Raw genomic sequence first — 12,214 nt, forward strand, 5'->3', positions numbered from 1 at the left:
AAAGCTGTAGGTTTTTAAGTTCGGTCTCTCAACTTAGTCATTCTGACATAACTATTTGATTTGAGGTGGTTGCTGTGGTGCTGCTCCAGCTTTGTGTGATCCGTCTTGAGGCTGTGATCTGAGCAAGTGGAAGATGTACTTTTGGCATCACATCAGAAAATGTCCTTTTGGCTATGTCTGAAGGACAGGACCAACTTCAGATTCCCTAAGAAGCCAGCTATAGAAAGCCTAGGACACTGTTGTCTTGCAGGCAGTACTAAAATATATCTTCAGCCTCTTCAATACCAGAGGTGTCCCTACTGGTTGAGAACCACAAGGGGAGACCTTAATGGGACCTTATCAGCAAATGGAATCATATGTGTCCTCTGAAGTGAGTGATTCTGAAGAATCTGAAGAGGTACTTCCCTGGAATAATTGCCTGCCTGAAGAAAAAATTTATATACATACATTTACATGTATATTAATATTTATATCCCTGTACTTGGGAGATTGTCATAGTGTAAATCAGAAACAACCTTGTTATTGACAATCTCAGGAACCAAAACGAAAGGAATTGGCTTCAAGGGATCTGAGCCTCACTGCCCTTTTCATTTTAATGATTTCTGCATTGGCAGAAAATTTCATACTTCCTATTTTTTTAAATGACTCAATTTTTTATTACTAAATATAGCACACGTGAGTACATTTAGAAAATAGAAAAAGTAGAAATTGTAATAACTTCATGCATCAAATAAGAAAGAACATCTCAGTTATTTCCTTAATTATTAACTAGGTTAAATATTTGCATTTTTTCAGTAGCTGTGTTCCTCTTTAACCAAATGTTAATATCCTTTGCTCTTGTAATACCTATTGGAGTTGCTTTCTTTTTCATATCAAGTTATAGCATCTTTATATAATAAATATAATTTAACTGGCATTTGCTTGCATTGACTTTTTTTCTCAGTCTGTTAGAAGTTTACAAGACAGGACATTCAGTTAATTTTTGAGATCAAATTTGTCCATCTTTTGCATTTTGACCTTTTGGGTATAAATTTGCCAAGTTTCCTTTATTTTTTGTCATTTTTGACGCTAATTCTGACATGCTGAAATGGTACTGTTCTGCATAAGCTTTTTTCTTTTCCTTGTTGAGAAAAGGTTTCTGCCTTCTATTACATTTGACCCTGTTGTTTTGTAATTAAATATTATTTATCCAGGTAAGTTAACTGCTCCACCTATACCCCCTACCTCCAGCCTCACACATCCCACCTCTCATCCTTTTACTTGATAATTTTCTGCAGTTTACAAGTCTCTTGATAATCATAAAACAACTCACTGGTGCTTTGCTAATTAAATATATTAAATCTGGCATTCCTTCCTTACAGATATGGAAATTTTAGATGACTGAAATGATTGGGATGATACCTGTTTTAACAAGCTGATAGTTTTGGGTTTTGTTTTTTTTTTTTTTTTTACAGAAAATTTAGACTGTAGAAAAATATTTAAAAGAGGATAAAAACTGTAACAATATAAAACATTTTGTTAAATTTTAATTTCTTGTTTTAGTTTTTCTGATAGGGTCAAAAGTTGACTTTTGTTAAGTCTTCTGATTATAAAAATAATTTGTCTGTTACGTAAGTTATTGTTTAGTCGCTAAGTTGTGTTCGATTCTTTGCGACCCTATGGACTGTAGCCCACCAGGCTCCTCTACCCATGGGATTTCTCAGGCAAGAATACTGGGATGGATGGCCGTTTCCTTCTCCAGAGGATCTTCCTAATCCAGGGATCAAATCCGCATGTACTGCACTGGTAGGTGGATTCTTTACCGCTGAGCCACCAGGGAAGCCCTGTGGTAAGTACAGGAAAATAAAAATGAACAGAAGGTATAAATTATCAATGATTACACATTCAAAGGTAAAATGTTAATTGTGAATTTACCTGCGTACAAAGTGAAAGTCTCTCAGTTGTGTCTGACTCTTTGCAACCCCATGGACTGTAGAGTCCATGGACTTCTCCAGGCCAGAATACTGGAATGTGTAGCCGTTCCCTTTTCCAGGCAATCTTTCCAACCCAAGGGTCAAACCCAGGTCTCCCGCATTGTGGGTAGATTCCTTACCAGCTGAGCCACCAGGTAAGCCCAGGAATACCGGAGTGAGTAGCCTATCCCTTCTCCAGCAGATTTCCCCGATCCAGGAATCGAATCAGGGTCTCCTGCCTGCATTGCAGAGACTCTACAGACACTTGTCAGATATATTGCAAATACACCAAACCTTAAGCTAAAATCTGGATTATGAAGTAAGTTCAACTTCCAGAGACACACACTGCTATTATTATGGCTTTCTCCAAGTTTTCTAAAATCTATATGTATTAGAAAGTAGTATATGGGATGTTTCTTCCTTAATTATCAAATGCATGTACATTAAGAAAAACATTACATTTATAAACCAGATTAATATCCATACTTAATTTTTTCCCATTTGCCTAGAGTAGTATTTCTGTACTTTACCTGCAAAGTAAACATATTTAATCATGTTGCAATTTTCTGGTTTCTAATTAAAATTATCTTGTTCTGATTATAAAGACAAAATATACACCTTCAGAAAATTTCACTCAAAACTACCAAAACATACTATTGAGAATTCAAAGCAACATTCTGTTCGCAGCTCAACTGAAAGAACTTAGGGTAAGTTAACCTCTCCAAGGTTCATTTTCCAGTTTGTCCATGGGGTGGATGGTGGGTGTTAATAAATGTATCTATATTAGAATTATAAGGAGATAATATAAAGTGATCAGCATAAAACATATACAGAGAAGCGTTAGGATAGTTGTTACTAATTGGCCTTGTACTACATCATGTTTTAGTTTAATTTTGTCTTAATGATTTTCAGATTCTTTTCTTTGAAAGTGTTAAATATACCATATTTTATCCATGAATATGCCTTCATATTTTTTCCATTTCCTTATGGGTTATATTTAAATATCTAACCCTAATTTTTTATCATAAATTAAGCAAGATTTAAAGCTCTTTCATAAAACTTTTTCCATCTCTATTGCCCTGTGATAAATTCTAAGTAAAATCTGAGTGAAATAGTGTAAGTTCTTTTATGCTTTTGAAAAATATTTCCAGGAGTATGTGAATATGTGTTTTCGCCAGAATGTGTTTAGTGACTATTTCAAAGGAAATTTTTGCAGTTCTGATTATTTACTGTTTGTACTTGTATTTAATTATTGAAAACTGTGAATTTTTTGTTTTTTGAGCCTGTGCATTTTTTTCATATGTGAATTATTTATTCCTTTGTATTGTTTTAAATGTTCTATTAGCTACAAATACTTTTTTCCTCAGTGTCATTTTTATGGGGACAGGGCTGTTCAATTTTTTAAAATTCAGTTATAACTGGCATTTTATTATATTAGTTTCAGGAATACAACATAATGATTCAATGAAAGTGAAAGTGTTAGTCTCTTAGCCGTTTCCTACTCTTTACAACCCCTTGGACTTTGGCCCTATCCATGGAATTCTCCAGGCAAGAACACTGGAGCCATTTCCTTCTCTAGGGGATCTTCTGGACCCAGGGATTGAACCCAGGTCTCCTGCATTGCAGGCAGATTCTTTACCATCTGAGCCATGAGGGAAGCCCGAAACACTGCAGCTAGCAGAGGATGGTTTTATATAGTATATATTATGAAATGATCACAAGCCTAATTAAATTCCATTACCACACATGCTGCTGCTGCTGCTAAGTCGCTTCAGTCGTGTCCGACTCTGTGCGACCCCATAGACGGCAGCCCACTAGGCTCCCCCGTCCCTGGGATTCTCCAGGCAAGAACACTGGAGTGGGTTGCCATTTCCTTCTCCAATGCATGAAAGTGAAAAGTCAAGTGAAGTCGCTCAGCCGTGTCCAACTCTTAGCGACCCCATGGACTGCAGCCTACCAGGCTCCTCCATCTGTGGGATTTGCCAGGCAAGAGTAAGTTACACACTTTTTTCTTGTAATGAGAACTTTTAACATCTGTGCTCTTAGCAACTTTGAAATATTCAGTACACTATTACTAATAGCCACCATGCTGAACATTATACCCCTGGGACTTATTTGTACCTTTTGATTGCCATCTTCAATTTAATAGTCAAATATGTCTGTCTTTTTTGCATTTTGACCTTTTAGTGATAAAATTGTAGTTTTTGTCCATAGTTCTCATGTCACATTCCTTGTCCTTTATTTTAATGCTTTGTCAGTGCTTATTTTTAATGTGCTCAGGTAGCATTTACTGCTTGTCTCTTGTTGAAATAGCTTTTCTTTTTTCTGGTTGAAATGAAGATGAATTTCAAAAATTCCTTTTATATTAAGAATATTATCTTATTCCCATCTTTTTTCTCTGAGTATATGTCTTACACAAGGTATTTCTTATACTGTAGTGAAATTAGTTTTTCCTCAGTCATTTTTTAATGCCTTCTTTGCATAATTTTCCTCATCATGTGATGATATAATTACCCTGGTATTTGATGTTGTTGTTATGGATATGGCTTTTCAGCTTTTCACTAGTTTTCTGTTTCCAAGTTGTTATGCAGTTGTTTCACAACAACTTTTTGAATAATCTTTACTTTCTCACTGAATTTTTATGCTTTTTAAAATAATGTAGTAGAATCTTATTTATAATATGGGCACACTGGGGTCTTTTTCTTCAGTTATAGTGATCTTTTATTCAAGTTGTCTTTGGTATGTAGATTGCTCTTTTGAATGGAATTTTGTTTCTATTTTATTTGTTTCATAATTTAAAGCATTGGTTAATACTTTCAGCAGATTTTAGGTGTAATACAAGGCATTGTGCCTTGTAGGTAATTTTAATAGGGATAACTCTAGAATTAGAATTTAGAATTCTTTTGTTAAAGAGATATTCTTGGTCTTGTTCTTGAAATATCTATCTATTCTGCATTAATTGGGAGTCTTTAAAATGAGGGAATAATATTTGCATCACAAATACCAAAATTTATTGAAGGGGGCAACTTAATTGTTTTCATATCAGATACTGAAAAAGACTGTTTTTTGTTTTCCACTGTTGGATTAGAAATTCCTCTCCTCTATCACTGAGTAGACTATCAAATGGCATAGTTTAGAAAGCAATTTGGCACGAGTAGTAAAAGATTGTCTTCCAGCTTTCTCATACCTTTTGAACATTAAATGTATTTACAAAGTAGTAATAATAAGCCCCCAAATGATAATCTCAGCATGATACTATTATCACTGATATTTCCTTTCTAATGTGACCCCCCTCAGACCTTCCATAAATACTTTTAAAGATGAATTTTTGGGAGTTTATATTCCCTGATTTTGTTACATTATATCTGTTGCTAGTATTCGCTGTTAAGCATATATTTGAATGGTGGCGTGATGCTTAAAAAAGACTTAGATATTCACTAAAGATGATTGCATATTGCAGAACTGTTGATGTTGTGGTCCTTAAACAAATGTGCTAATAATAGATAGTTCCTCTATTTTCTTGGTAACTGTTTTGAACAACCATTTTCCAGGGGTTTTGATGTTATTCTGCCATCTACTGGTTGAAATTTTAAATCCTTGTGTAGATAGATGACAGAAAATGTAGGCTTTTTTAAAGAACAGTAATGACAGAACTCATGGCACCCCACTCCAGTACTCTTGCCTGGAAAATACCATGGACGGAGGAGCCTGCTAGGCTGCAGTCCATGGGGTCACAAAGAGTTGGACACCACTGAGCGACTTCCCTTTCACTTTTCACTTTCATGAATTGGAGAAGGAAATGGCAACGCACTCCAGTGTTCTTGCCTGGAGAATCCCAGGGACAGGGCAGCCTGGTGGGCTGCCGTCTATGGGGTCGCAAACAGTCGGACACGACTGAAGCGACTTAGCAGCAGCAGCAGCAATGACAGAACTCAGCAGATGTTTTTATAATGTATATGAAAGTTTAGAGTCTTCAGGTCATACTTAAATAAATGAATACGAAATCCCTATGGTGTACTCTTGGTGTACAGAGAGGGTCAGATAATCAGAGAATACATATTTTCCTGCCCAATGTGGTTTCATTAAAAATTTTTTTGATTGAAATATAGTTGATGCTGTTATATAAGGGGCACACAATTACATAGTGACTCACAATTTTAAAGGTTCAGTTCAGTTCAGTCGCTCAGTCGTGTCTGACTCTTTGCAACCCCATAATTGTAGCATGCCAGGCATCCCTGTCCATCACCAACTCCCAGAGTTCACTCAAACTCATGTCCATCGAGTCGGTGATGCCATCCAGCCATCTCATCCTCTGTCATCCCCTTCTCTTCCTGCCCACAATCCCTCTCAGCATCAGAGTCTTTTCCAATGAGTCAACTCTTCACATGAGGTGGCCAAAGTATTGGAGTTTCAGCTTTAGCATCATTCCTTCCAACGAACACCCAGGACTGATCTTTTTAAAAAATTTTTTTTATTTTTTATTTTTACTTTATTTTCCTTTACAATACTGTATTGGTTTTGCCATACATTGACATGAATCAGCCACGAGTGTACATGAGTTCCCAATCCTGAACCCCCCTCCCACCTCCCACCCCATATCATCTCTCTGGATCATACCGGTGCACCAGCCGCAAGCATCCTGTATCCTGTATCGAACATAGACTGGCGATTCATTTCTTACATGATAGTATCCATGTTTCAATGCCATTGTCCCAGATCATCCCACCCTCTCCCTCTCCCTCAGAGTCCAAAAGTCCGTTCTATACATCTGTGCCTCTTTTGCTGTCTCGCATACAGGGTTATCATTACCATCTTTCTAAATTCCATATATATGTGTTAGTATACTGTATTGGTGTTTTTCTTTCTGCCTTACTTCACTCTGTATAATCGGCTCCAGTTTCATCCATCTCAGAACTGATTCAAATGTATTCTCTTTAATGGCTGAGTAATACTCCATTGTGTATATGTACCACAGCTTTCTTATCCATTCATCTGCTGATGGACATCTAGGTTGTTTCCATGTCCTGGCTATTATAAACAGTGCTGCGATGAACATTGGGGTACACGTGTCTCTTTCAATTCTGGTTTCCTCGGTGAGTACGCCCAGCAGTGGGATTGCTGGGTCATAAGGCAGTTCTGTTTGCAGTTTTTTAAGGAATCTCCAGACTGTTCTCCATAGTGGCTGTACTAGTTTGCATTCCCACCAACAGTGTAAGAGGGTTCCTTTTTCTCCACACCGTCTCCAGCATTTATTGCTTGTAGACTTTTGGATCGCTGCCATTCTGACTGGTGTGAAGTGGTACCTCATTGGGGTTTTGATTTGCATTTCTCTGATAATGAATGATGTTGAACATCTTTTCATGTGTTTGTAGGCCATCCGTATGTCTTCTTTGGGGAAATATCTATTTAGTTCTTTGGCCCATTTTTTGATTGGGTTGTTTATTTTTCTGGAATTGAGCTGCATAAGTTGCTTGTATATTTTTGAGATTAGTTGTTTGTCAGTTGCTTCATTTGCTATTGTTTTCTCCCATTCCGAAGGCTGTCTTTTCACCTTGCTTATAGTTTCCTTTGTTGTGCAGAAGCTTTTAATTTTAATTAGATGCCATTTGTTTATTTTTGCTTTTATTTCCAGTATTCTGGGAGGAGGATCATAGAGGATCCTGCTGTGATTTAAGTCGGAGAGTGTTTTGCCTATGTTCTCCTCTAGGAGTTTTATAGTTTCTGGTCTTACATTTATATCTTTAATCCATTTTGAGTTTATTTTTGTGTGTGGTGTTAGAAAGTGATCTAGTTTCATTCTTTTACAAGTGGTTGACCAGTTTTCCCAGCACCACTTGTTAAAGAGATTGTCTTTAATCCATTGTATATTCTTGCCTCCTTTGTCGAAGATAAGGTGTCCATCGGTGTGTGGATTTATCTCTGGGCTTTCTGTTTTGTTCCATTGATCTATATGTCTGTCTTTGTGCCAGTACCATACTGTCTTGATGACTGTGGCTTTGTAGTAGAGCCTGAAATCAGGCAGGTTGATTCCTCCAGTTCCATTCTTCTTTCTGAAGATTGCTTTGGCTATTCGAGGTTTTTTGTATTTCCATACAAATTGTGAAATTATTTGTTCTAGCTCTGTGAAAAATACTGCTGGTAGCTTGGATTGCATTGAATCTGTAGATTGCTTTGGGTAGTATACTCATTTTCACTATATTGATTCTTCCGATCCAGGAACATGGTATATTTCTCCATCTATTAGTGTCCTCTTTGATTTCTTTCATCAGTGTTTTATAGTTTTCTATATATAGGTCTTTAGTTTCTTTAGGTAGATATATTCCTAAATATTTTATTCTGTTCGTTGCAATGGTGAATGGAATTGTTTCCTTAATTTCTTTTTCTACTTTCTCATTATTCGTGTATAGGAATGCAAGGGATTTCTGCGTGTTGATTTTATATCCTGCAACTTTACTATATTCATTGATTAGCTCTAGTAATTTTCTGGTGGAGTCTTTAGGGTTTTCTATGTAGAGGATCATGTCATCTGCAAACAGTGAGAGTTTTACTTCTTCTTTTCCAATTTGGATTCCTTTTATTTCTTTTTCTGCTCTGACTGCTGTGGCCAAAACTTCCAGAACTATGTTGAATAGTAGCAGTGAAAGTGGGCACCCTTGTCTTGTTCCTGACTTTAGGGGAAATGCTTTCAATTTTTCACCATTGAGGATAATGTTTGCTGTGGGTTTGTCATATATAGCTTTTATTATGTTGAGGTATGTTCCTCCTATTCCTGCTTTCTGGAGAGTTTTTATCATAAATGGATGTTGAATTTTGTCAAAGGCTTTCTCTGCATCTATTGAGATAATCATATGGCTTTTATTTTTCAGTTTGCTAATGTGGTGAATTACATTGATTTATTTGTGGATATTGAGAATCCTTGCATCCCTGGGATAAAGCCCACTTGGTCATGGTGTATGATCTTTTTAATGTGTTGTTGGATTCTGATTGCTAGAATTTTGTTGAGGATTTTTGCATCTATGTTCATCCGTGATATTGGCCTGTAGTTTTCTTTTTTTGTGACATCTTTGTCAGGTTTTGGTATTAGGGTGATGGTGGCCTCATAGAATGAGTTTGGAAGTTTACCTTCCTCTGCAATTTTCTGGAAGAGTTTGAGTAGGATAGGTGTCAGCTCTTCTCAAAATTTTTGGTAGAATTCAGCTGTGAAGCCATCTGGACCTGGGCTTTTGTTTGCTGGAAGAGATCTGATTACAGTTTCAATTTCCGTGCTTGTGATGGGTCTGTTAAGATTTTCTATTTCTTCCTGGTTCAGTTTTGGAAAATTGTACTTTTCTAAGAATTTGTCCGTTTCTTCCACGTTGTCCATTTTCTTGGCATATAATTGCTGATAGTAGTCCCTTATGATCCTTTGTGTTTCTGTGTTGTCTGTTGTGATCTCTCCATTTTCATTTCTAATTTTATTGATTTGATTTTTCTCCCTTTGTTTCTTGGTGAGTCTTGCTAATGGTTTGTCAGTTTTATTTATCCTTTCAAAGAACCAGCTTTGCCTTTCTTGATTTTTGCTATGATCTCTTTTGTTTCTTTTGCATTTATTTCTGCCCTAATTTTTTAAGATTTCTTTCCTTCTACTAACTCTGGGGTTCTCCAAGTCTTCCTTTTCTAGTTGCTTTAGGTGTAGAGTTAGGTTATTTATTTGACTTTTTTCTTGTTTCTTGAGGTATGCCTGTATTGTTATGAACTTTTGTCTTAGCACTGCTTTTATAGTGTCCCACAGGTTTTAGGTTGTTGTGTTTTCATTTTCATTTGTTTCTATGCATATTTTGATTTATTTTTTTATTTCTTCTGTGATTTGTTGGTTATTCAGAAGCATGTTGTTCAGCCTCCATATGTTGGAATTTTTAATAGTTTTTCTCCTGTAATTGAGGTCTAATCTTAATGCATTATGGTCAGAAAAGATGCTTGGAATGATTTCGATTTTTTTGAATTTATCAAGGTTATATTTATGGCCCAGGATGTGATCTAACTGGAGAAGGTTCCATGAGCACTTGAGAAAAAGGTGAAATTCATTGTTTTGGGGTGAAATGTCCTATAGATATCAATTAGGTCTAACTGGTCTATTGTATCATTTAAAGTTTGCGTTTCTTAGTTAATTTTCTGTTTAGTTGATATGTCCATAGATGTGAGTGGGATATTAAAGTCTCCCGCTATTATTGTGTTATTGTTTATTTCCCCTTTCATACTTGTTAGCATTTGTCTTACATATTGCGGTACTCCTATGTTGGGTGCCTATATATTTATAATTGTTGTATCTTCTTCTTGGATTGATCCTTTAATCATTATGTAGTGGCCTTCTTTGTCTCTTTTCACAGCCTTTGTTTTAAAGTCTATTTTATCAGATATGAGTATTGCTACTCCTGCTTTTGGTCTCTATTTGCATGGAATGTCTTTTTCCAGCCCTTCACTTTCAGTCTGTATGTGTCCCTTGTTTTGATGTGGGTCTCTTGTAGGCAGCATATATAGAGGTCTTGTTTTTGTATCCATTCAGCCAGTCTTTGCCTTTTGGTTGGGGCATTCAACCCATTTACGTTTAAGGTAATTATTGGTAAGTATGATCCCGTTGCCATTTACTTTACTGGTTTGGGTTTGGGTTTATACACCCTTTTTGTGTTTCCTGTCTAGAGAATATCCTTTAGCATTAATTGGAGAGCTGGTTTGGTGGTGCTGAATTCTCTCAGCTTTTGCTTGTCTGTAAAGCTTTTGATTTCTCCTTCATATTTGAATGAGATCCTTGCTGGGTACAGTAATCTGGGCTGTAGGTTATTTTCTTTCATCATTTTAAGTATGTCTTGCCATTCCCTCCTGGCCTGAAGCGTTTCTACTGAAAGATCTGGAGTTATCGTTATGGGAATCGCCTTGTGTGTTATTTGTTATTTTTCCCTTGCTGCTTTTAATATTTGTTCTTTGCGTTTGGTCTTTGTTAATTTGAATAATATGTCTCTTGGGGTGTTTCGCCTTGGGTTCATCCTGTTTGGAACTCTCTGGGTTTCTTGGACTTGGGTGATTATTTCCTTCCCCATTTTAGGGAAGTTTTCAACTATTATCTCCTCAAGTATTTTCTCATGGTCTTTCTTTTTGTCTTCTTCTTCTGGGACTCCTTTAATTTGAATGTTGGAGTGTTCCATATTGTCCTGGAGGGCTCTGAGATTGTCCTCATTTCTTTTAGTTCGTTTTTCTTTTTTCCTCTCTGATTCATTTATTTCTACCATTCTATCTTCTATTTCACTAATCCTATCTTCTGTCTCCATTATTCTACTATTTGTTGCCTCCAGAGTGTTTTTGATCTCCTTTATTGCATTATTCATTATATATTGATTCTTTTTTATTTCTTCTAGGTCCTTGTTAAACCTTTCTTGCATCTTCTCAATCCTTGTCTCCAAGCTATTTATCTGTGATTCCATTTTGATTTCAAAATTTTGGATCATTTTCACTATCATTATTCAGAATTCTTTCTCAGGTAGATTCCCTATCTCTTCCTCTTTTGTTTGGTTTGGTGGGCATTTCTCCTGTTCCTTTACCTGCTGGGTATTCCTCTGTCTCTTCATCTTGGTTATATTGCTGAGTTTGGGGTGGCCTTTGTATACTCTGGGAATTTGTGGAGTTCTGTTTATTATGGAGTTTCCTCACTGTGGGTGGAGTTGTATCAGTGGCTTGTCAAGGTTTCTTGGTGAGGGTAGCTTGTGTTGGAGTTCTGGTGGGTGGAGCTGGATTTCTTCTCCCTGGAGTGCAATGAAGTGTCCACTAATGAGTTATGAGATGTCTATGGTTTTGGAGTAACTTTCAGCTGCCTGTATGTTGAAGCTCAGGGGTGTGTTCCTGTGTTGCTGGAGAATTTGCGTGGTATGTCTTGCTCTGAAACTTGTTGGCCCTTGGCTGGTGCTTGGCTTCAGTGTAGGTTTGGAGGTGTTTGATGAGCTCCTATCGATTAATGTTCCCTGGATTCAGGAGTTCTCTGATGTTCTCAGGATTTGGACTTGAGCCTCCTGCTTCTGGTTTTCAGTTTTAGTTTTACAGTAGCCTCTGGACTTCTCCATCTATACAGAACCAGTGATAAAACATCTAGGTTAAAGATGAAAGGTTTCTCCACATTGAGGGACACCCAGAGAGGTTCACTGAGTTACATGGAGAAGAGAAGAGGGAGGGGGGAGTTAGAGGTGACTGGAATGAGATGAGGTGGGATCAAAAGAGGAGAGAGCAAGCTAGCCAAT

At 36.8% G+C, this 12,214-nt stretch overlaps 1 protein-coding gene across 12 annotated transcripts in view; it reads left to right on the forward strand.

Moving 5' to 3' along the window:
• Positions 1-12,214, forward strand: part of KLHL9 (kelch like family member 9) — a 35,513-nt gene that overhangs the window by 3,905 nt on the left and 19,394 nt on the right. For 2 of the 12 annotated variants that reach the window (XM_069576658.1, XM_069576656.1), the window contains exons 2-3: positions 1,670-2,659; positions 3,719-3,944. The gene's annotated coding sequence lies outside the window, so the exon portion shown is untranslated. Of the gene's footprint in view, positions 1-65; positions 917-1,669; positions 2,660-3,718; positions 3,945-12,214 lie in introns of those variants that run through there. The other 10 variants (XM_069576659.1, XM_069576664.1, XM_069576657.1 and 7 more) reach the window with 10 other exon arrangements.

The sequence above is a fragment of the Ovis canadensis genome, chromosome 2 (genome assembly GCF_042477335.2).
Source record: "Ovis canadensis isolate MfBH-ARS-UI-01 breed Bighorn chromosome 2, ARS-UI_OviCan_v2, whole genome shotgun sequence".
Classification (NCBI taxonomy): Eukaryota; Metazoa; Chordata; class Mammalia; order Artiodactyla; family Bovidae; genus Ovis; species Ovis canadensis.